The 26,190-nt window shown below is 44.9% G+C and overlaps 1 long non-coding RNA gene across 1 annotated transcript; it reads right to left on the reverse strand.

Annotated features, from left to right (window-relative positions):
• Positions 1-15,197: 15,197 nt before the first annotated feature.
• On the reverse strand, positions 15,198-20,583 carry LOC111927561 (uncharacterized). The gene is made up of 5 exons (XR_015283581.1): positions 19,945-20,583; positions 19,662-19,777; positions 19,134-19,343; positions 18,707-19,032; positions 15,198-17,628 (listed from the first exon to the last, which is right to left on the reverse strand). It is a non-coding gene; the product is annotated as an uncharacterized LOC111927561 (long non-coding RNA).
• Between the last annotated feature and the right edge of the window lie 5,607 nt (positions 20,584-26,190).

Here is a 26,190-nt window from a genome sequence, read left to right on the forward strand (position 1 = left end):
AATCAGCTGCTTCTGCAGTTTCAGCTGCTACACAAGGCTGTTCATATTGTCCTGCACTGCAGACAGTGGCCTGAGTTTGTATGAAGGGGCGAACAGGTAGGAACAGGTAGGAAGATCCTATCAGAGAGCAGGAAAGCCAAAACAAATTAAAAATATATCCATGTTGGCAAGTAGCAAGAGGCCAACGTTCATATTCTCCACTCCAGCATGCTCAGCTCTTGCATTGCTGACACATAAGGTCTCAAGGTGACAGAGGGTGCCAGCTCCTAAGGAGCTCCCGTTTTTCTTTACATAGATTTTTTGGCCATCTGGCTTCAAATGTCAATGTAAGATACCTTAAACGAGTCTGAATTGTTTTTTTCAACCAGCATTGAAAGGCCAGTCCCTAGGTGAGTGGACATGTAAATTTTGAAAATCCTGACCCAAATAAATAACCAATTAATACTTATGATATCAAATTACTGCAATGAAAGGGGAGAACCCTGATTGCTACTATAAACCTCTGCTCATTGCAACTGCATTGGGAATGAGATCTGGGAAACCCCATTTCCAAGTAGGGCAGGATCTCCCCCACTTGCATGTGTACATACAGTGTTGGCAGTCATGTCCACTCTTGCAGCAACTCCTCAACTTTGTCCTGGTGCCCTGCACAGAGGTGAGTTACACTCGTGGCAAACACCTCTCACAGACTGTCAAACCCAAACACAAGTTATTACCTTGCTGCTGAAGGTCAAGGGAGGTAAAGACTTTACATGAATATGCTTGAAACGGAAAACAAACACACAAAAATCCCCAGCAAGAAAGGACAAGCCAACCTTAACAAGCAGGTCCGTTACCCATAAATAAAAAGAAGGCAATCACAAGATGCATTAAGCTTGGGGGGAGCCAAAAGTCATCTCTCGTCTGTGGTGACTGATGGCTCGCGGGCTTTCCAGCACAAACTTGCCTGGTGTCGTTTGTCACCTGTGAGGGGTAAGCTGCTCCTGAAGGCTCCTCTGTGCTGGTGTGTGTGCGTGCATGCATGTAACTCACGGAATTTCAGCAAAGTCGCATAAGAGGATTGTAGTCCTGGTTCAGCTAAAGACTTAGGATTCTGCATAATGTGTTAAGAGGAGCTTAATGCAATCCTACTACTCTGCCACAGAAACCATGAACAGCAGCCTGCCTGTTCTCACCTTTCCCCATCTGCTAGCCAGCTGTGGAAGAGCTGGCTGGCCCTAGGACTGCTTAAAGGAGCAGGTGCATAGGCAGAGTTTGGGATTTTACATCTGTCTTCTCATGAGACCAGCTTTTTGTGCTCACTACAGTAAAAAGACACTGTGCAGGACAACTGATGCAAAATTCATACGGTGTGGAGAATTCACATTTTTGCATAATCTGAAGGCCTCTGGTCAATGTCTTATGAGAAAGGAGGTTCCACAGTTTTGAAGGAGGAATAGAGAGCCATAAAAGAGCAGTTTCATGTCTCAGTGGCAGGAAGCATTCTGAAAGTGAGTAATGGATCCCTTGGCCAAAATTACATCATGGAGGAGGACATGTGATATTGTGGAATACATTATCATGGCTGAGGTAACACAGGTAAATGTGCACTTGAGATGAGACCAGCTGTCTGAGGATTAAAGCAGGGATGGAAAAGGGTAGGGAAGAAGGAACAGAAAGGCAGTATATTTGCAAATCAGACATGAATGTCAGGCAATAGTGAGGTCAAAAGGTTGGGTGAGGGTGTTTCCTGCTACTCAATTGCGGGAAAAGCTTGGGTTTTAACAGCCAAGCCATAGTCACACACATCCTTATTCTGAACTTCTCCATATCATTGTTCCCCAGCTACAAAACAAATTGATTGTGAAATCCTTTCTCCAAGATTCTGTGTATCTTGTTCCTAGATTCTCAGATTATGATGGTGCAGCGTTACCAACAGTCTTACTACATGCTTAGGCACGAGACCCTCTGGAGTCTCCAGTCACTGCCTCATATAAATAAAGAAATAATAGTGCAGATTATGAAATAATGCATCTTATGAAACAATGATGCAGATTTCCTAAAGTTATGACACTGACCAGGATACTAGCACAATAAAGACTGGGGAAATAACAAAGGCGGAAAAATTATTAAAACCTGGTTTGCACACACATAGCAAAAAAATAAATTTCAGGTGAATGAGGCAAGGAAAGGAAGTGGACTGTAATATGAGTTATTCCCTATTCTGGAAGACAGCAGAATGCTAGAACAGCATTTCAATGCTCCCATGCTGGAGAGTTTCTGAGTAGAAGACTGGAAAAGTAAAATGGCTGTAACAGCAGATCAGTGACACAAAGTGATTCCTGCTGTTCATAACTGGTCAGCAACCAGGTGATGTGTGTAATAACACATCATAGACATGTGTAATGTCCTAGATGAATATTGCAGGGAGTAGCCCATACAAGTCCATACAAGTCCAGACAAGCTTTACATGTTTATGAGTATGCACTCTGGAAAGCAGTGACTTTGAGAAGCTCTGAAGGATGACAGATAATTCACTGGAAGCTGGCTCTTGGAAGAGCAAGAAAGCCTAACCTGTTCCTCCTGGTAGACAATTAAGGAGATATGGAGTAGCAGAAAGAACATTTCCCACTGGCATAACATTGACAAAACATTTACCCACATTCAAAAGGGAAGCAGAATGACTTGGAAAGGCTCAGAAATGAGCTACAGAAATTACATGCAACCTCTAAGATACTATCTAGGATAAGAAATTCTTCAGGATACCATATAATTTATCTGAAGAAACATAGGGACACTATGATATTCTTATGGTCTACTAAAGGAAAATGCACCCAAGAGCAGAAAGGCCTATCACCCCACAAGCAAAACACTAATGAAATCCAAACCAGAAAATGGAACTCATAAAATTCAAGCTGAAAGTAAGATGCAGGGGTGGGGGGTTCTTTAAGGTTTCAGGAAAGAAATAACTGAAATAATTTCCTGAGAAAAATGGCAAATTTTTTATCGCTTGGACTCTTCACATCCAGTCTGCGATAATTGCTAAAGTACGTGGTCTAGTTTACCAGAATGTACTGGGTTTGATAAGTACTGGGGAAGAACAAAACGTCTGGACTGCCATCTGGCCTGGCATAGCTCTGTGTGTTGGGTTTTGCAAGTGGTGTGACGAGATCAGCCACTGTGGTCCTTGTGGCTGTAACAGTCAGATCTTGTAATGCACTTTCCATCTGTAATTCTGACAGTGGCTTTCATAAGCAGCCAGTGAGGTGGGCTGACCCACTGTGACTGTGACCAGAGAGTCTCTTTCCTCAGTGCCTGATCGAGGCTAAAACCTTCATTGGCATTGCCTAATGACCACTCTCCTTCTGAGACAGATAACAAGAAATGGCCTTAGTGGGATTTCTCCACAATGTCCAAGCTACTTAAAATTTGGCATTTGGACAATCCTGGAACCAGAATCAGAGTCTCAATGGAGTTTTCTTTACATCTCTTGGCACTGATTTTATCGTCTATGTGCTGTGTTCTCCAGAAATCTTTGCACAGGGTAAGATGTGAGCACCAACCTTTTGTATTTCTCAAGACAATGACTCAGTATTTACACTGCTTTTCACCAGGGCCAGCATTAGACATAGAAAATAAAGTGTATAAACAATAATTATCAATTTCAGGGTGTGCCTACAGAAGAATTAGTCCTATCAGGAAATTTCAAAGAGACTAGAAGAACTTACAGTATAAGCAACAGTAATGGAGAGTACCGTATTTGACTCCAGCTCTGAGTTTTGCCATTAATGCTCTTCGATTGCATGCACGTCCTCCTCCATGCCTGGACTTCTGCAGCAATAGAAAAATTGCACTTCCTGTCTCCCTGTATCTTTACAGATTCCCAAATCAAGGGGCCCTCTCTATCCACCTGTGCATGTGCAGTGCCCAGCAAAGAAAAGCCCTTTTGGGCTCCATGACTTGTTTTCTAAAAAATTAATAATAATAACTTCCATGTCTGCTGAATATGGTCACAATTTAGGAAGCAAAGTGTGTGTCCCTAGGTAAGATTTTGATGGAAACACACAGTATTGATGATGGCTAAATTGTTTACATTTAATTCATCACATTCCAGTAAGATAGGTAAGTCCCCCCAGTATCTAAAAGATACATAGTTCCCCCAATCTGCTCTGTAGTCTGTGGGCTCATACAGTTTTAAATGACCCCAGCTCTCAGAACATTGTCCACTAAAAACAACTTCTTTCTCCCCTCTTTGACCACTTCTCTTTCCAGTACACCTTGTTCTTCCCTACTTGTGTTATGTCAATATAAGTATTTCAGTCCCACCTGCTACAGAGTGATTTTTTATTTTGTTTTGTGTTCAAGTAAAAGCTTGGAATGTCTTTAGCCCTGAGAGCTGGATTACTATTGCTGGCAGTTATGGAGATCAGATTCCTTCCATAAGGCAATTGTCTAGGAAATTCACATTTTAAAGTGCTTGCTTAGAAGCCAGTGAGAAGGAAAAATAGAAGTGGGATGAGACTGGTAAAGGAGAGTAATACTGGTGTTCAAAACCCCATCTGTCTACTGCTAATGAAAATAACGGTTCACTAGAACTTATAGGAGCAAGAAATACCATGTCTCACATGCTGGGAAGAGAATGGCATAAACTGCTTCTGGAAAAAAGATTGAGATTCAGTAAAAGATTTTGGGTAGTGAGTCATCATTTGTCAGTGAATTCTTTTGTGTATCATAGAGGATGTAAATATTTCACCTCAAAAAGTAGAAGACCATCAATATATATACCTAATACTTAAAAGACCATGAAGAAACATACTGCTTGTCACTTCCCAAAGCTGTGCACTCCTGCATGATGACACGGAGAAAGATAATGCCCTTGCCTCTAAAGCAGAGGTAGACTCTAAATACCATAGCAATGCTCTTGTGATGCTGATGGATAAAGACAATTCAGGAGAACAGAGGTGAAGCTTCAAGATTGGGAGGGAAGTCCTAGTCAAGCTGAGCACGTTTAGTTGCAGAGGGTGGAGTGAGAAATGTTGCTTATCAAAAGAAAGCTCTTCTTTGTCTCTGTGCTGAAGCTCTTTGCTAGGGGTGGGGAGCAGTTGCATATACAGAACAAGGCAGACTCTTGAGAGCTTGTCTCTTGACACTCTTGCTCACAGTCTTGTGAAGTCAGGCTCTGCAGAGCACAGGTTTCTCTCTGGGTATTAGCTCTATATTCCAACACAACCAGCTGATTCTGATTCAGCAGTGGTGGCTTCCAGAAACAGGGAGTGTCCGTCTATCTCCAGACAGTTGCTGAATAGAAAAATGAAAGTAACTGAATAAAAATCCCTGGAAACAGAGATGGTGACAGCAAAAGGAGGGAAAGAAAGTTTGTTACTCATCAGGCTATTACCTTTGGGAAGGAAACTGTGTAATTTAATATTCCTCTGGACCATTCATCTTCATTCTCCTAACTTGATATCAATAGCTGGTGGTGCCTGCAGAGGCCATTCAAATCAGATTATGTTATCATAGTTCTCCAGTTATCTCCAAGAGCAGGATCATGATCATGAGGAGGTAATCTAGTTATTCAGGTACATGTTACCTTATTAAAAGTTTGAGTAAAGTACATTGAGCCATTATAATGGGATTAGGGTTTGAGTTGTGTTCTCAGAGTTGCCATGACTATGTGATTCTGGCACTGTACTGTGGGGTTTGGAGAGCACAGCTCCACTCCGGCCAACCACAAATAATCCAGGCCATCATCACAGAGGAGTGGACACCAGTATGGACTGTGGCCAAGAGCATGAAGCTTGTAGAGATTAGATTTATCTAGGTACAAATGCCTGAGGCAGAGACTGAAGGAGAGGTGTGGAAGGATACCAAAGCCTACTCACACTAAGCAAAACAGCAATCAGGGAGAGAAAGAAGAAACAGCTTTGATAAACCTTCTTGAGTGTCTCTCAACACCCATTTCCAGCCTTTTGCTTCAGTATTAATATGTCACTCTAGAAATCCCATCCCTTCTCATTAGTGTTACCTGTTGTAATAGGGTATGAAGAACATTTTTTTCTCCATCTGACAGGAGTTCATAGGGTTTGACATCCTCCTCCACATTCTCAGTGAATAGGAACCCACATAGGCTTAGGTGCCTTTCAGATATGGACCAGTGAAGGACAAAGGCCAAGGCAAGCAGGAGGAGCATACTCATGTTTGATGACAAACATCAGCTTCCTGAGCTGCTTTTACAAAGAACTGCCTTGCTCCAGAATAAACAACACAGCATTTTTTAACGCTACACTGTTTAAATAGAACTACTATAAAGGTGAGATTCTCTCTCTAGGACCTACTCTTATAATTCAACAATACACCTGCTTACCAAGGAAATGTTGTTAGTGATGACCCGTGGACAAAGTGGCCAGATTCTCAAAATAATCTTGTCTCAGTGTAGAGTGCAGGCCTCCCAGTGAGTCCTGAGTATGTTTGAAGCCATATGCCTTTTATTTTAAACTTTGCCATTTAATTTTTTTTTTGGTCCTATCAGCCTAAAAATGGTCACTTCTTTAATTTTAGTCCTGTGACTGGTACACAGCTAGCACAGGAGACATTTCTAACAACAGGGAAAGCAGCATTTCTTTTCCAGTTACTCCTGTGCCTGGAATAACACTGACATTTTGGGACCACTTAGTAGGTTCCTATTCTTAATCTCCTGACAAGGAGTCAAAAGTACCTTGTCAAAACTGACAAGGGGTAGTTATGGTCTGCTCAGAGAATGGCCAAAGCTGACACGTCTCCACACACACTTTCCCAGGAGGGTTTATGGCACAAGGTTCAGCTCTTTCCTATTATTACTGCAATCCCAATCTCACATGACCAGCACCAGCCCAGATGTGTGCCTTCTGGCCATTCCCAGCTTTTGTTGGTATGTATATACATCACTGAATCACACAGAATCACAGAATGACAGGATATGCTCAGATGGAATGTACCCATAAGTCCAACTCCTGGGCCTGGATGGGACCATTCCCAAGAGTCACACCGTGTGCCTAAGAACATTGTCCAAATGCTTCTTGAACTCTGACATTTGACATTTTGACATTTGGTGCTTAAACACTTCCCTGGGGCCTGTTCTAATGCCCAACCACAGGTAAGAAAAAAGAAGTTTAACACTTGCCAAACCCTCCACATTTATACATACAACTGCTGGGTAAGGAAATGTCAGTACTGCAGTGCCCTGGCAGAGAACAGAACACACTCCTACCCCTTCTCTGATTCACTAAATATGCAGGACATTTTCACCTGACCTATCACTCCACAGCAAAAAGTGTGACATGTACTGTAGCAGAGGACAGATCCCCTGCTGCACAGAGACCTGAATGAAGAAAAACTCCTAATGTGTGTCTGCAAAGTGCTCCTGGAGCTGGGATTAACTCCTGGAAAACAGTTACACACTTAAAACCTTCAGCTGTCTTAAAGCCTTTTTCACACACTCCCTCCCTGGATTGCTCTCCAAACCTGTCATGTGCTCAGGGATAAACCCCTTGATGAAGAGATTTACTTTTTTTTCTTCTTCACATTAATATATTTTATAATCATTTTAGTCAGCATTTTTTCTTTGGAAATGTAAATTTTAGATCTTGGAGTGGTGAGAACACCCATGCATTCATGAAATGCAATCATTTCCATTATGGGTTAAATGGGTACAAACATACAGTGCAGATTTGCCTAGGATAGGATTTCCCTCTCCAGGGGACCCAATGACTCAAAAAAAGAGGCAAAAGGTTGCCCCATCCAGGGTCTTGGCATCAGTCCAGGCTCTTCTCAGCTTCTCCCAAGGGATCCATTGGTGTGTGGTGGAAAGAGCAGGGAAGTGGAGTCCTATGGAGATGGCTGGAGGGTGACATTCATCCCCAGTGGGGAAAGCTGGCCCTGTCTGAAGAGACATGCAGGCTCCTGCTGGCTCTCTGCACAGGGCGCCAGCCACAGCGCGCTTCTTTGTATGAAATCCTGGCCTCACTCACAGACTACCATGTGTCCAAGAAAATCCTCCTTTTTCTCATCCTCTCCACAAAGAAAATCTTCCACAGAATTTCTTAGAATCCCAGAATGTTGGCCATTTAGCTGAAGTTTCTGGCCGCAGCACAGTTATAATTGGTCTCTCATGGACAGGCTCAGCACAGAGGCCAAAAAACTGCAAGGGTTATTAATGACTGAGTTCCCTTCTACTTCCTAACAACCAGACAGGCAGGAAAGCTAGAGGGGAGCACTTGGTGCTGAGCCACTACTCTCCACTCATACGCACTGCCCTGGTGCTCCAGCGCCTTCTTGCAGACACAAAACCATCCACAGTGCAGACATCAGATAACACTGAGAATTGTGAAAAGCAGATCAGGCATTCAGAAGCCCCTCTGGTGCTCAGAGAATATTTTGGGGGCCTTCTCCATGCAGCTGCAGTGTGCATCAGGGTGCAACCTTTACAAAGGTGCACCTGGTTTGCCACAGGCAAGGTTGGAAGGATAAAGAGAGACAACTGGAATGGCAGACTGAGAAAACATAGTCAGACAGAGATCCTTCTCTCTCCACCTCTCAAATAAAAAGACTGTCTCAGGAGAGGTTCAAACTGAGCAAGAATCATATTATTACAATTATTACATTCCCATTTTACAACAATCACATGGCACAGTGCCAGCTGGCCCTGGGAAGCCATTTCTGCTTCTCCTTCCTTGCCTAATACTATGACAAGAATACAGTCCTTGTTAGGTTGAGAACTAAAGAATGGGAGAGGAGAGGCCAAAAACACCTCCTTGAATAATCACTGACAAGTAAACAGAGATGCACTTGGGAAACACATATTTTAAACATATCTTCCCTGAGGTTTTTGTGGTGGAAAGCTTGATGCATGGGTTGGGAAGGTGAGCACGTTAACACTCGGACATATTTCTGTGGTGTCAAGCAGACTAGTGGCAGCTAAGAGGAGAGTCCGTGATGCCTTCATTTCACTGGGGAAGATAAAAGTCCATGAAGCTGATAACTTAGGGACTCATGCCAACATAGCAGCTTGGGTAAATTTGGACTGGCACTCCATGCTGATCACGGCTGTGCTCAGCTTTTGATAAGGGCTTGTCTCACAGGAGCTCCTAGCAATCTATGGTCATTCCAGCAAGCCATTCTCTTATCAAAGGTCATGTCAAAAATTTGGAGGGAAGCAGGCCCAATAAATGCAGATGACATCGGGCATTGTTTATTCATGTTAATGCTCCTAAAATCATACCTCCCACTGACAAAACAACTGTGTGGAAGTACTGGGAAAAATTGTTGTTGCTTCATCAGTAAAATTACTCAGCTGCTGTGCTTGAGTAATTTTACACTGCGTTTTGTACAGGGGAGCTAGCACTAAAGGTTTGGAAGTAGTGGATTTCAGAAAGACTTGTGCCTAATCCTGAACATAAACCACTTGTACCTCTAAGACAATCTAAATGAACTCTCACCACGGCACAGTTATTAGATTTGTCCAAATGTGCATCTTTTTCCCTGCCAGTCTGCTAGACCAAGACATTAAACTCTAGTAGCTGAAACACTGGTTTCACCCAAGAAACATTTGCACCAACCTACCTGAACAAGGCAGGACAAGATTTGGCCTGTGCAGTCTTTGGCTGGTTTGATAAATAAGACCATAACTGTGTTCTTGTCCTGCCCTAATTTTCCAGGGCTGGCCAAGAGACTCTGTAAGAGGATGTCCCGCAAGGGACATTTATATGTCAATGTTTGGCATCTTCTCCCTAGAAATAATTGCCCAACTATTGTCTCTTCCTGCAGTGAAGGTCCTACATCTGGTCCTGCTTCTGTTGCACTTTTTCTATGACCTTTAGCAAATTTCTTAATTTTGCTACATCTGAGACAAGTTCATCTTCACTGTCTTAAACAGGCTGGGGCTCAGATGAAGTTTCATGAGTCTCTTTGGACAAAGTCTACCAACTGCTGTCTCTTGAGCAGACCTCTCTGAGATGGCAACAAATCAAATCAGTGTGCTGAAAGTGCCATGGCCCTTGTGATCCACATGTAATCAAAAAGGCAGAGACCAAGAAGGAGTCCATACCTCATTTCTAGTCTGCAAGATTCAGGAGGCTGGTACAGCCTCCTGTATAGCTCTGCCTCTCCCGTTCTTCCACATGCAAGTGATTCAGGAGAGTAAAAGGGCTTTATGAAACAACAAGTAAATGAAAGAAAAGGAGACATCTGGTGAATGTCCAAAGGCATTTGTCAGCACAACCCTTTTAGTGGCCAGTTCTGCCTCCACCTCCCTCCCCAGGACAAGCATCCTCATAAAAGAGGGATGCAAGCAGACTACAGATATCAGGCCTAAGATCACAGCATGGCTGCTCCACAAAGCATGAAAGTGAGAGAAAAAGGGGAAGGGAGGGAAAGAGCTAATACTCTTCAACAACCTGTCCTCTCGTGCTTTAGTAAAACTGGCACTGTGATCTTGCAAGATAATAAGGAAGACAGAGTGATCTGCCACCATCCGCCCTGCACCCTTCCTATGGTAAGATTTAGATTGAGCTGTCAGTGACCAAACACAGCTGGTGAGAGAGACATAGCTCTCAGCCTGGATCCATTTTGGCTGTACTCGCCCCTCCTCTCTTCCCACCTTGCATTTCCCATATGCAATTTTGAATTATTAAAAATCAAATTTCCTTGGTGATAGGTTTGCATTAATCTTGGGATACGTTTGTATTGGTATTACTCTTAGTTTCTTCTTTGCCTCAGAGATAAAGTGGTTTTGCACATGGATGGGGAATAATTTTTTAAGGCATGAGATTCAACCCAGATCCAACTGAATTAAACACAGGATTTTTATCAGGATGCATGTAATGGCTAGGTCATGAGTAAAAGATGGCATGGGAGTTGTGGGAAGTTGTCCAAAGCTGCTACGTGATAAAGTCCTTTCTCCAAGCAGCATAATACTCTGCAGTGTGTACCACTCAGGTGGATCACATAGGAAAAGAGAGGGGCTGGACAAAAGGCCAGCCTTCAAACAGGCAATTGTGGCACTCTTCTTTTGGAGCAGGAATGGCTGGTATGAACAGCCGGTTATTGTAGGTAATGTCCCAGCTTCCCTGTCTCCAGTCAAGAGTGCTATACGGCCCAATGGATTGGCTTTGGTGACCATAGGAGAGAAGTGCAGGCTTTCTGAATGACTGGGGCTTTCTGAGTACAGCATAGATTTGGAGGGTGTGGCTCGAAGTCAAGAGTGAAGGACCTTATTTATTCAGCCCCCAATTTATCAGCTCTTTTGAGCCCACACCAAAGCAGCCCCTTCCTGTTCTACCTATGCCTGTAGCCCTTTTCCTGGTACCCAATAAATACTCATCAATTACAGTACTCAGTGCTTTGTCACATGTTCTGCCTACTAACCCCAGATCAGAAAATATTTGACCCTGAGTGATGTTTTCTTTCTCCCCAACCATACTTTGTAGTATCAGACTTCCATCTATGTCCAACTCAAACTTCAGCTAAAGAATGTGTTGTTGCTAATGTATAACCAAGGAGTGTGAAGCTGTGTGTGAGAACAGCACACACTACCAGAGTGAGAACAACAGGAAACACATTGTGCTGCTGCAGAGCATTGTTTGATGTACTTTTTGCAGGACTATGTTTGGAGACCTCAGGTTGAAGCTAACTCTAAATGCAGCTGCCTGCCTGTACCAGGGCCAAAGCACATCATGGAAGAGCTGAAGGCTCATCCCTTCTAGGTGTTTGGTTTTAACCTGCACTGCTCAAAAATGCCTAAAATCTGACTAATACCAAATCTGTCTCTTGCCCCATGCCACACTGTCTGGAGTCTGTCTGGGAGGAGACTTAATAGGAAGCTCCCTACATCTGTGAGTCTGGCATCAAACTTTGCCTGTCCAAAGCTCAACTTACTAAGTCTGCTCTTGGCCACATCCCATTCCTCTCACGTGCAAAACTTCTGCTGTGTGATGAGCTGAGAGACATTGGGGCAAGGGAGAAGAAGCTTCCATGATGACTTCATGGTGTGTTATGCACAAAAAAAGGCACTTCCTCCATTTAAGGATTGCAAAGGCATATGTATAATCATTTAGTGGGAAGGATTCTTACAGTCCCATGGAAAGCACGCATGTGAATGCACTGCATTCCCTAGTGCTAGCTAACATCACCAAGGCTTGACAAACTGGCACCTGCTCACAGTGGGCAAAGGTGGTTCAATTAAAATTTCCTTGGATCAGCTGAGACACTCCAGTTTGTGGAGATGGTGTGGTAGTTGCAGTGCCAGTGTAGGTGAATGGGTGAGTTGCAGCAGCATTGCTGCACACAGCAGAGAGAATACCCCAAGCAGGAGAGGCTGCATGAGCCAGCTCAGAGCTACCTCTTACAGCCACAACAACTATCTCAGATATACTATATGCTTCCACCCACCATGGAACATTTCCTAATACCTCTAACAAACCCAGCATGCTGCCGAAGGAGAACAGAGTTTGCCTGCAGCTAGAGTGCCCAAATCCAAAATACGTGCCACAAGCCAGCATGTGCGAAACCAGACAGAGGCAGGAAAATTTTGCACAATGTATCCAGAACAACAAGATGGGACAGTTTTCACTCAGAGCAATAAGTGAAATGACGGCAGGTCAAGGTGGCTGATGGTGAGTTTGGCCCTCACACAAGTGTAATGCAGCATGAGGAACCAGCCAGGAGCACTGAGCCAAGATCTCAGAGGAAATGAGAATTAATTTTGTGGCTCAAGTGGTCCTAGGAGGCATCTCAGAAAGTACTCAGACGGGGAGCAGTCTCTGTGTCCCATCAACTATTGGTGAAGAGACATCTTGCTGTATACACATGACCACAGTGCGCTGCGGGAGTCCTGCTGCCTGTGCCAGATTTGCTCTGGTTACAGACTGTGCAGAGACTGGGCCTGGAATAGGACCCAAACTTTGACAATCTACTCAGGAAAGAAGGAGGTCAACCAGCCCCTCACCTCCCCATACTGCCAATTTTGGAGCTCTTCTAACAGGTCAAGCCAAGAAGGGTCATAACCTGAGGTGTAAAAGGGCTCAGGCAGCAGCCCTGCTGATGACTGTGGTGACTGAACACAAGACAAAATTGTTTGGAAGAACTTAGATGTGTCATGAAACCACATGTGGCACGGCAGAACAGCAGAATAATAGCACTGCTACTCCCGAGGCCTGGCTTCTGTCCCCAGCTTTGCCATGGCCTTCACAGGGCAAGTCATACCTCTTATCTGTGCCTCCACCTGGGAAAATGCTGCCTTGAGTTAGAAGGAGGATAATGAGGACAGATCTTTGGGCCCGAGGGGTGAAGGCTCGCTGCAGGTTCAGCCTGAGAGCGGATGAGAACACCATCTTTGCTTCTCACACCACCAGCATGTGGTGTCAAAGATGACATCATGGCATGTGACCAAGCATTTACCCTCAGAAAGAGAAAATAGCAGAAGCATGTGTAATCGTCTGCCTTTGTGCCAACATATTTTCCTTATGTAAAGAGAGGCTCTGGCGGCTCTAAGGAGGCAGAGAGATGCCTGTGCTCCCCTGTGAAGGTGGAACTATCAGGCAAGGATGCCAGCATACCCGCCTGGGTAAATTTGTGCATGCACTTCATGTTTTAATAGACTTTAGTATCTGATAACAGAGCCCTGCTGGAGTCTGGCATGAGGACAGAAGGAATCAAAGGTCATGCCATGAATTCCAGTTATGCTGATAGGCATCTATAGTCTGAGGAAGGAGCTCAAGAACAGGAACTGTAAACTGGTGGGGAGGGCTGAAAAACAGAAGCTGGTTCAGGGATGACAGGTTTGGGTCATTTTGGATCCCAGCTGGACATCTGGTTGCACATGTTTGCCAGGGACATGGAACAGGGATTTCCCTGATGGAGTGAACATGAACTCTGCCATTACTAGTTTAACAAACAGGCTAAACACACAGCAATAAATGTGTTAAACAGCTCGCACATGTCTCTCCAGAGGCCTCTCCCTCATGGAGGAGCTGATTCATGACATGGATGGGCTGATCAGTAGATAGGTAGGAGATGCAAATATGCAGTGTGTACCTTGCACCAGGGGAACTGTCTGCACTCGGAAATAGCTGAGAATGGATATGATACAGCACCAAGTTTCTCTGCTCACTGCCTGCTTTTGCCTCATGAGTCTGACACTACCACTCACCTTCTGCCTTACTCCTAGCAGATGCCTGGAGGGCACAGTGATGCACACTGGGGGCTGAGAGAGTTCACACAAGGAGAGAGACTGCAGCTCTGCACAGAGATGGTCCAGCAATTCCTGCACAGCACAGCTCTGTGCTGGGCACTGGAGGCAGGAAGAGGAGTTTTAAGTTCCAGTGGTACCCAGAAGAAAAGGATAGGATGGGACATGATGGGACAGAAATGAAGGATGGGGACACAGAAGAAAAGCTCCTAGCAAGTGACTGACACTTCTAGCTGTATTGCAATAAATTATCTTAATTCTTTCTTCTTATTCTTCAATGAAATGATGCCAGTTTTCACAGTTTCACAACATCATCCTACAGCCTCAGACTAGACCTGCTCACTCTGCCTTTACTTTTCAAATTGTGACTTCTGTTTGAGTTCACCCGCTGTTGCCTTTTGCCTCATCACAGGTACTGACAAAGGCTTTGATGACAATCTAAAGTCACTTTTGAGACAGGAAAGATCTGGTAAACAGACAGAAGCTTGAAATAGAGGTGCAGCATAGGCAGGGACAATACAAACTGTTAGCATATGTTATCATCAGAGCATCTTTTTTCTTCGCTCCTCTGCTGTAAATGGAACACATCAGGCAACAACAGAAGCTATCCATAAGGAATTGCATGAGGGGTTGATTTTTAGCAGCTGAGTAGTCACAGATCCAGACCACTGAAAGCTGGTCCCAAACTCCTGGGAAAACTGATGGGGAAAATCTGATGGAGTTCAGGAAGCTTTGACTTTAACTTCACAGAGAACAGCCTGAAATTGAAACATTGGGCACATAAAACCACACCCATCTAGTAACTACAAGGAAACTCGACTGAAACTGATAAATATGAGCTTCAGTGAACAGATTAAATAAAACCTTCTTTTCTATTGATCATTTGAATTATTTTCCATGAAGAAAGGCTGATAGTCATCAGGCTGTAAGCAGAAAGACTCTGTTGACTTAAAACCACATACAGTCTATCTACTAAATTACTGTTACCAGCAGACAGTTTTATCTATACATATTTATTTACAGCTTTACATGCTTTTATTAGATCTTGATTATTACAATCTTCTATGCTGGGAAATGGTGAATTATGTATTTTTAATTTGTTATAGGATGACTTTATCTTTAGAAGTGATTCATATCAGGCTGCAACTGGAATGAATTTGAATCCATTTAAAAAAATCTCTAAAAACATTTATATTAAACTCTATTGTTTATATAAACCACCCTAATTGAAAAACACAAAATAAAAATTAATATTAAACAAAGAAGTTGTATCAGTGTCTAGTGGGTTAAACAGGTTGTTCAAAGATACCATATACCCCAGCATTGTAGATCTGCTGCATCTTGTTTGCTCATCCTCACTTTTCCTCATAGGTCAGAGAAGAAAAACAAGCTTGCCTGTTTTTTTTCAAACTTCATTAAGTTTCTTAAGTTTGAACAAGCAAGTCACTGAATTTAAGTTATTGAATAAACTGAAATGGAATAACTAGTCATCTTCTACTCATGGAAGAGAAATTGGTCTCAAAAGTTGATTTATAATTTATCAAGTTTTTGTTCCAGGTGCTTAGGCAGTGTTTTGGTCCAGCTTTCTGAAATGTTTTGGCAGGAAACGTGTAACTCGATATTTAAAAATATAATCAAGACAAAGAGATACTTTTTATCAAATATAATAAGCATGCAAATACAGATGGCCATTGTTCCACATTTAAATAGCTCTATTTCAAAAGAGATGAAATATATTGAACTTTTAATTCTTAAATTTTTTTCAAGTCCACCATTGTTATCATAAGTCATCTACAATGGATGTTAAGAATGGATGCAGGATGGAACTTGCATTTCCTACACAGTGACCAGCCTACCTTAAGCTGCCACTAGGAGACTGTGGGTGGCTTCAGCACCACAAATCACTGCCCCAGAGACAAAGTTTCCACCTGGGAATTACAAGTATTCCCCAGACAGAGCTGTCAGAGAAGTCATGTCACCTTGGTTTTTTTTATCCTCTCCCACCCAGCCTGTTTTTCTTGTTACAATCACAAAGGAAGTCTTTCTATACTGGTTGTGAGACTGGAGGAAGACCCTAGTCAACATGAACAGAGCATAAAATAGATGCTGATATGCCTGCTTGGACTGGAAAGGCACCTGAAACACCACCTTGAAGATCCTGCACTCCTGGCCTCTTTGGCCACCCTAGGAAAGTAGTCTAATCAAGTGGGAAAGGGGCAGCCCCTCTCTGCGGTACACTGTGAAAAAGGCTGACACATAAATGTTGTGATACTCTTCTGTTTTATTGCCAGTTGGCATTAATTAATTGGCTACTGTCTTCTTTCAGAATTGGTCTCAACCAAGCAGTATCTGTTCGTGATTTATACTTGGTACTTCCTGATAAAAGATTTTTCCACTCTAACATAGCTTGAGCAAGACTTGCCTCTTCTTCTTCATGCCAACTTCATTGAAGAGTCTCATCTTCCTGCTTCTGCCTCTCTTTGTACTAAATGCCATGGGAGACACAAATGGACAATCTTTGAGCCGGTAGCCTGTCTGCTACTCTTCCATCACCAGCACTCGGTCTGTCATCTTGCCTGGTGGCAACAAACATGTCACCATTAAGAGGAATTGTTTTGGGGTCAGATGCTCCTAACCTCCAGCTTCACTGGCTTCAGGGAGATGAATCTGTGTTATGCCAGCTGAGGATCTGTTGCTTCAGGAAAGCATGGCCTATCTGAAAGGCTGTACAGGGAAGGAAAACAGGCTTTCTTAAAAGGTTAGCTAACACTACTTTAACTAAAGCCCACCACAGCCTAATTTCTGGAGGCTTATGGCACGTAAATCTTGGATTAACTCGATATTCAGTAGAGCTTTGCAATCCACTCATAACATTTTCCAGTTCAGTATGAAGAATTGGGCCTCTCATGAGCCTCTTTTCAGCATTTCTCCAAAGCTCTGGATATCCTTCTCCAGTGAAGGATTTGGAGGGGATGCATTATGAGCAGGACACTAATCTGCTCCTCACTGTGGCGTGTGAGGAACGGAATCTCAGCATCATACGACATTTGATCCCTATTTCATCCCTAGGGTAACCTGGTGGAGACCAGTGTGCAGCCCTTTCAGCCCAGACTCCAGTATTTAGCTGCTAGAGATGTTCTGGAGTCGAGTTTTCACAGATGATTTTAGGTGGGAGAATATATCCAGCTCCTAAATTAACCCGAGTAGAGAAGGCAGTTTGCTGTCACTGCTGGAACACTGCTGTCAGTCATTGCTGTTCAGAAATTTTATATACATCTCAAGAGCCATGACAGAGAGAAAAATCTGAAGCTGAGCCTGTAAAGGAATCATGGTGTTCACATTTTTAGTTTCCAGGTTCACTCTCTTTTTTTTCTTTTTTTTTGAATGCCTGAGAGGTCTTCTGTTTGCAATTCAGTGCAGGCTTCTGGCTACAAGAAACAATTAACCATGCCTCCAATCAGGACAGAAACAGAAAGGTACGGACAGAAGATTAAGATCAAATCCCCAAACATAAAAGGAAATATAAAGCAAAAAATTGAAAAGTGGAACGGCATGCTTCATCTTTATCATTGATAAAATATTTTGCAATCCTGGAAAACTTAATAGCTTCTTTGGCATAATCTTTATGACCTTAAAGGGGTGATAAGGAAGGTAATAAAGAACTGTTTCTGAAAGGTTATACATTTTCCTAGTCAACTCAGTTTTTCCTTCTCACCTCCAAGGCTAACATTCAAAAGGAAGTTTGACACATACTGGTTGTGTTGGAACTTGGAAGCTGTTTATTTAGCTTCTCCCAGGATACTAGCTATGGAACCTTGCAGAGCAGAGCAAGAAAGGGAGCCCTGTGAAGTGGCAACAACATCAGAAAATTGAAGGGTCTTTAGCTCAAACTGCTCAAATTTATTAAAACAATATAGGTCAGTGGAGTTGTCCAGAGGGTTACATGAGGCAGAAAGTAGCATTCCATAGGAGATGAGAAGGGAGCCTGTTAAAAGACAAAGCCACTCCAGTTTGTTTATGGCCGGAGGTAACTGTCTTGTCGTGTGTCTGTTCTCCATAGCTGACAGAGTAAATCGCACTCTTTATCTCCACGGCAGATGAGAATTTGGACTGGGTTGTTGTTTTGTGAGATGCAAATTAAAATGGGGCTGTTATTTATTATTATGGCTAGCATTATTATTTTGCTCTACCCATCTCTGAATTTCAGACTCATTAAAGAATTTCACTACAATGGTTTCTCAAAAGGAATGTTAGGCATGGTAATAGCAGTAAGGATAAAATCTTGATCCACCTGAAAAGAAAGGTGGCTTCACAGTTGCATACAGAAAAGGGAAATGATCAAATATCCTTTGAGTCCTCATTTTCACTCTGGGCCAGAGGTCACCATGAAGTTGGATATGACATCTGGGAACATGGAAGTACCTGTGGCCTGCTAACACATCTGTCCCAGTACCAACCTCCTTCTGTTCTGCCTGCTCCTCCTGTACCAGAAATCCAGCTTCATACCTTAAACACTGTCCTCTGTGTCTCAGTTCCCTGGTCCTTGGTGTAGACAGGCATCTCTTGCAAAGGTGTTAGGTCCCTGTAGCTCTCACATCTCAGTAAAGGTATTTTCCGTTTCAGATACCCAAATCTCAAGTATTTTCAGAAGTATCCTTCAGAAGTGGAAACCTGCTGTCCCTTTCATGCCTCCAGTTTGGCTCCTGTGATACATTGCTCCTTCCTTTCCACAGCTTCAGCTCAGAGACAGGGCAGAGCCACTTCTACTGAGAGCTCTTCCCAAAATCAGGCAGCACCCAGGTCCCACTGAAGCTCATGCAATCAGAGAACACCTGATACCACAGAAAACATAAGTACTATTTTTCATGTTTTCAGGTCTGTAAGAACAAAGAACTCTGCTAGTTTTTAGACTGTCTGATCCAATGACACCTACTGAGTGGGCCACAACCTAGGAAGTTTCTCAGCAGCTTCAGGAACAGGTTCCTGGGAGGAAGCATGAAACACATGCCCTTGAGCCGTTTGCTGGGAGCTGGTCAGAGGAACAAAAGAGCTTTATCTTCCATGGGAAAATGCTGAATCATCAAAATCCACATTTTTCATAGGGGCACATCAGTTTTCATGACATTTTCAGGAAGAAGTTTCTCTAATGCAGGATAGAAAGCAGAAGGTTATTTTTATTTTCACAGAGGGCAGAGAGTTGAAAGGGACAGACAGGGATAAAAGGCTACAATCATATTCAGTCCACTGAACAAACAATGTGAGAGTCAGTTCAAGTTTTGCTCTGCCTGATCCAGATGCAGGGCTGGATCTGGTCTGAGCAAACATCTGCATGCTAGAGAATAGCTGGAGGGGACAAGGGTGTAAATGTCTCTCCTTGCATAATTTTTGCAAATACATTTTAAAAAGCTTGGGTCTGTCCTATGTCAGAAAAGCAGTTCTGACACTCTGTGAACATCTGTACCTGAGGATTCGGCCCTCCCAGCCAGATGCATGGTTTACATTCTCCTACACCTCATCTGCATCCTTCCAACTCACCAAGCTGCAGCAGCATCTGTGCCACACATCAGGGTCACATCCCTACAGGACAAAAGGGTATAAGACGTGAGTCCTCTCCTACACTCAGAGCACTGCTTCCTTTCTTTCCCGTGCAGAAATTTTTCTCCTTATCAGCCAGCCTCTGCCATGCCAACATGGCATAAGTTTTTGGCGAGAGCACTGGCTTCCTTCATGCTACACCTATTTACCTCAATAGAGGATCTGGGCCCCTGGAGCACAGCAAAGATGCTCCCACCACAGCACTTTCTTTCTGCAGAGGACTTTCAGTCCTTTCTCGAATAAGCTCACAAGAGCACTGCACGCTTCTCTCCTGATCTGTCAGAAATGCATCAGCCTCCTGTCCTGCACCTGGACAGGAATGCTGCTCTGTAGGGTCACTTTCTTCCCCCACTAGGTCCTATCTGTCTTCTAGGATCTTGCTGCTGGGTGAAATGCATTTTCTTTTGGCACACAGATGCCTTTGTTTGGTTGGCTCTGCTCTTTTTAAGGGATCACCCTCAGCCCATGCAGCTCTCACCCTAAGCTCTTAGTTTTTGGTGCCCTTGAAAGTGTGGTATTTTATGATTAATTTACACCAAATCTCAATTCAAAAGGGACCTGATATGATATTTTTTAGTGGGCAAGGCTTTGAAAAAGCATAAATCCTTCTCAGGTACGGCAGATCTGTTGTCCTAACAGGTAGCCATTTCCATTACTAGTACAGATATTCACTCCTCCTCACGTGTGGCTGAGAACCTTAATTCCTGAGAAGGGAAAAGCACAGCATGACTTGTATGGGTCATAGTGTTACAGGCCTTTCAAACTGCATTTTCTAGTCCTTCAGCTTCTCGCTGTCTCCAAGAGGCCAAAATTTAAAGCAGGTCTGTGCTCTAGTGAGTAACTGATGTAATTACGCTCACTTGTTACAAGGAGCTTTCACAAGAGGGGGAGGCGATGGCCCCACGCCAGGAGGTGTGTCCCCGATGACAAGCCGCGGAGCCAATCACAGCCCTGAAAGATCATCACATTCATACCAAAAAGAAAAGAAACCGCCCCAGGGTATTTATATTGAGGAAGGAGGAAAAAAAAAGAAAAAAAAAAAAAAAAAAGAGCTGGCAAGAAAGAGAAAAAGAGACTGAGAACCTGTAACTTTGTTAACTAACTCTGCAGCTGAATTGAAAAAGGCCAGGCTGCTCCCCCTACAAATCTTGCTTCCTATCCCCTCCCCTCTCTCAAGTATCTCTGGAAATCCGTCTGTAAACTGGAGTGAAAAGTTCAGCTGCTTGGAGTGGTCCTCCTCTCCCCTTGGCAGGCAGCCTAGTGAGCTGCTGCCTGTGGGGCTGCCCGCCCTGGCCTGAGCCGAGCCTGGCCTGGGGAGGGCGAGTCTCGGCAGGCAGGTGGGCAGCGATCCCTTGATGCCAGCAGGGCAGGGAGCAGGGCTGGCGAGGAGCCCCCGGGATTAATAATTACCTTCACGACACCCAGCACGCTGGCATGAGCTCTCAGCTGCCCATACCTCTGTTAAATAGCTAGGGAAAGAGAAGGCAGGTTTAGCTTTAACCAAGGGGTAAACTAAATTTGTAAGGGGTCAGCACTTACAAATGCTGAACCACCAAAAACTAGGCAGCCACAGGTTATTTATTCCACTTGCACAAGAGGACTGTAAGGTCCAAAGGATGAGAGGGCCCGTGGCAGCCTACAAACCCCATTTTCTGCCCCTGGCCTGTTGGATGAAGCAGGGTAAAAAAAATCCTTAGCCTCCCTGAGCGGCGTTTGTTCCTGCCTACCCTCTCTGCTGCGTTTCTCTGTTCTGACTGCCCGTTCCCGGGTACAGACTGTCTCTGACCGCCTTGTGCGGAGCCTCGCACAATGGGGCTGTAATATAACCTCAGCGCGAACGAGCTGCCATTAATAATAATAATAATAAAAATGCCCATCACACCCTACAGCAGCTGTGGATAAGACCGAGCAGCAGCCGCAGCCCCACTCCCACATGGGAAACCGGTGTACCCCGGGAGCGGGAGCCTCCTCTCCGCGGCCGCTCTTGCTGCCGGGGGCAGGCGCTGTGCTCTGCCGGCGTGGGGAACACAAAGGCTTTTCCGCGCCCGGGAAGGTCCGCAGCGGGCTGGGCGGCCGGGCCGGGCCGGGCCGGGCCGGGCCGGGCCGAGGCGCGGGGCTGCCCTGCCACCTGCCGGCTGCAGGGGCTCCGTGCGGGCCGCGGGCAGGGCCCCTACCCCGGCCTGGAGCCGGGCCGGGCCGGGGCCCAGCGCTGCCCCTCGGCAAGGGCACCGCGCCGGGGCCGCCAGGGACCGCCGCGCCCTCCGCGGCCTGGGTCGGAGCCGGGGGCCCCGGCGCTCTTTGTAACCCTGCCCGCGTCCGTCCAGCCTGCGGAGCCGCACAGCTGCCGAGGGCAGAGACGCTGGGGCAAGCGGTGGCCTGGAATTGAAGGGACATGGCCCGCCCCAGGCTGCAGGGGCAGAGGTGGCGAGAAGGCTGGTGGTGCCGCACAGTCAGTCCCGGCTCTTTGTTCCCTCTCCTCCCAACCTCCCGCACAAGTCTGAGTGTTCCAGGCACGCACAGCCCTGGCTACTCAGCCCCTCCCCTTGCAAAAAACAGGAGACCAAGGAAACTCCTCTCCCATCGGCATCGTGTGAGAAATGGGGAGGAGACCTTTCCCGTGCCGGACTGGGTAGTCAGTGGTAGTTCTCTGTGGGGCTGGAGTACCTTTCTGGCTCCAAACCAGGCAGCAGGCCTGCACTGCCAGCTGACCAGACTCTGGTGGCCACACAGTGTGGCCATCTTGAGCTGGGCAACAGGGCTCCTGCTGAAACACCAGAAGTCTCAAGGGTGGGGAGGGGGGAGAGCAGAATGGGCGCATCCAGGTGAGGGCTTTCAGTCAAGCAGGAGGCCTCGGGGCTAATTGCAGTGCCTTGTCTTTTGACACAGGTGATGATCTCAGTAGAAATATGTGGGCTCGGTTTAGAGGTGCCCATCTTATAGCAGTTTAATAGAGAGCCTGCACTGTGGGGCAGCCATGCCAGATGTCAGGCTTGCTATCACAGCCATTTTGACAAAGGTGGTTCTCTGAACACCACCTCTCTGCCCTGCACTACAGTCCGCCCCTTCTCTCCCTTCCCACAAGACTTTCAAGCTGCCCCACTTTAGCATCACTCCCTCCTTCTCCTCACACTAAGACTTGTAGCTCACTCCACTTCTCAGTAAAGACCACCCATTGCCATGGTAACATTTCCTCTTACAAAGTTGCAAGCAGACACAAAGATATGTTTCTCCTCTGCTTTAAAAACCCTCTATCCCTTCATCCCAGTTAATAGGCCAGAACTTTGCATGTAGGGAGGGCATGGAGGGCTCTTGCATTTAATTTTCATTGAGGAGGGAGAAGTTATTCCAACCCCTTTGCTCCACAAGTACTGAAGCCTTGCGTCACTGCAGGCAAAGAGCTGTCATTCATGGACCACCTGAAAGCCCTTGAAGGCAATGGTGCCCCAGGTGGATACTGGTACTGCAGATACTGGTCCTGCACTGGGAAAGAGTAGCTGCTGGTTAGAAGGGACAGGGCCCATGGAAGACAAAAGAGGGGAATGAAGACCTGTATTTCATCCACTCTGAGCAGAAAAAAATCTGTGCTGTGATTGTGTTCTGTTGCTGCCCCCCTGTGCAGCAACTCATGGAGTTGGTTTCTCTTCCCAAAAATTATTTTTTCAGCTTATAAAGCTAATTTGCCTGTCTTCAGGACTGTTGACACCCCTTGCTGCTGCAGCCACACCATGAATAATGATGTGGTACTACTTACATGGTAATACCAGTAATTTAAATCTACCCTGGATGCACCCATGCTTCACTGCAGCCATAGCTGTGACTGCACTGTGGTCAACAGCCTATACTTATCAATCTCTTGTTCACTTATCCTTCTCCTCTTACTTATATGCATCTCCCTCTTCTATCCCAGTGGATCTGCCCCAGGCCTTTGCAACACTGAACAAAATCTTTCTTTCATCCTCCTTTTTCTTCTTCTTTCACTTCTTTTCATTGTCCTTTCTTCTCTTTCACTTTGACCAAGACATTTCTTCTTGAAACCAGTGAAGGATCCCCCACATCTCCTGAACTGTTTGTCAGTCTGGTTCCTCCCAGCTTATCATTTTTGTTTTATAATTGCCATATTGGACTGTCACATGTTCTCTTAGCTCCCTTTAAGTACTCCATAAGTCTTCACCTCTTCCACAGTCTCCCCTCCCCTGAGTTAACCTTACCACCATCACCATTCTCTGCCCTGACCAGTCTCTGTTTCACTCTGTCACGTTTTTCTACAGGTAGGTTTGCAGTCACAGTGCAAAGCCTCGGACCACTCTGCTGGTGTCGGGTGCTGCGGCTTGCCACATGCTGTAGTGCATCTGTGCCAGGCTTTTGCACCACAGCTGCGCAGGAGAGCTCAGTGTGAACAATGGGAGCTTCCCATCAAATGCTGTTGCTTGCAAATGTGCTGCTGAACCTGCTGACTGCCCCAAATCAGGAGTGTGTTTACAGCACCTGAGAAGTGGCTTTGAACATTCCTGTTTAATGCAAAGGTGTTATAATAAAATAACATTTTTAAATGGTAGCTGGACTAAGGAGAAGAAGGATTTGTATCAATAATGCTTATGCTCTGGCAACCCTGAGAGAGCAAATGGCATGGAAGGGAATTCTCTCTCCTAATATATTTTGCAGCAAATGGAAGAATCTGAGGGGGAAAAAGAACTGGTGCCATTAAAGTGAAGAAAAGCAGTAGAAACCATTCCTGATATACAATCTGGACTAATCCCAGCATATTTCATAAAAATAAAAATAAACATGTAGGCGATTCCAGGTTTTAATTATCTTTGAAAAACTCCACTGTCAAAGTCCCTCTGATTGACTGCAAATTTTGCACCCTTCTGAGCATGAATGAGAATTAGGAGGAAAGCTACAGTAAATGAGGCTGTAGCAACAATGGACTTTCCCAGAGGCTGAGAAAAGTCCACAGAGAGGAAAATCTGCCAAGCCAGAAGTGCAAAGGCACCCCTGACCCCACTGCTCTCGTTGCTACATGTTCCTTCCTCAGTGAGGAAAACTGTAAACTCAGCAGCACCCATGACAATCAACAGGGTCAAATCCAAACGTGAATTTTGTTTGCAAGTCAGAGCTTGGCCTAAATCCTTCTATAGTCCACCCATGTTCCAGCCATTGTTCTAGTCCAAACGTTTACCAGTGCTCTGCTCTAGTCTTTTGCTTATTCTCATGGTCCTTTTCTCTAACTTTTCTTTCCATTCTAATTTTTCCTTGAGATTTTGCCAACATTCCAACACACTATGTCAGGAGTATCCACTCCATGCTAATTTTACAGTCATGATCTTTTCATTACTGTCTGGTCTCCTTCACTCTGACATGGAGGCTGGAGCTCTGGCCTTTCTGCAAAACTCAGGCACTGTCATGCCAGCTGACCTCTACTAGGGAATGCTCCTCCCATGTGATTTTACTGGGATACTGTGCCTGGGGTACAGAGCTCTAGTAAGCACCTTCTCCCCTCCCTGTCACAGGAGCAAACACACACCTCTACAAAAAGCAAGACAGATTTTAGTTGACCTGAGTATTCCTCTGGATGTTCATATATTTTCATTGACTCTAAAGTAAAGCCAAGGTTTATGAGCCCCTCATTTTGTGTAAAGTTGAATTCAAGATTTTTTTGAACACTATTGTTATTTTTCCATAGCAGTTTTTCTTCCTCATAACAGATAGGCCTCAATACTGTGAGAAAAGCCTCCCAAGAAAGAGGATACTTTTTCTTCCCATCAAATGCTGTTGCTTGGCTCCCTAGCCTAGCCAGAGTACAGATAGCTACTGCTCTCCTAGGGCAGTGAGCCTGGCAGTGTCCAGCTGGAGTGCTACTGATTTTTAGGCAGGACATACAGGACTTGTTTTAATTTAGGTGAGCTCCTCCACTCACCAGCTAGAAATTCCTTAGTGTAATCCGTATTGTCCTAGACTCTTAGGATACCTCTTGCATGTAAAGAGGACAAACCTACATCATGCAGCCTGAGCCTGGATATCATGGGCCCCTTTCTCAGGATAAGCCAGCACAGTTCCAAAGCCTCCAGAGAGGCTGTGATGATTTATACCAGTCAAGAAGTAAGCCCCCTCAATGCAATGCCAGCCCTTAACTACATAACACAGATCACCTGGGCTGCTTGGAAGGCTCACAGTCCCCCTTGGGCTTCCTCCTTCACTTCTGATTCCTTGTGAAGCTGTTATGGCTGGAGGAGAGTCACCACTATGAAAAAGCACATATTACCACACAATATTCTTTCTAGCTTTGACAAATTTGTCCCCTCCTATGTTGCTTGTACAAGTTCCCAGACATGACAAGACACTTTGGCCCCCTCTTTCAGCTTTTTCAGAACTACCCTGGGAATCTTCAGAACCCC

Source organism: Cyanistes caeruleus, chromosome 2 (assembly GCF_971803275.1).
Source record: "Cyanistes caeruleus chromosome 2, bCyaCae1.hap1.1, whole genome shotgun sequence".
In the NCBI taxonomy this organism is placed as follows: domain Eukaryota; kingdom Metazoa; phylum Chordata; class Aves; order Passeriformes; family Paridae; genus Cyanistes; species Cyanistes caeruleus.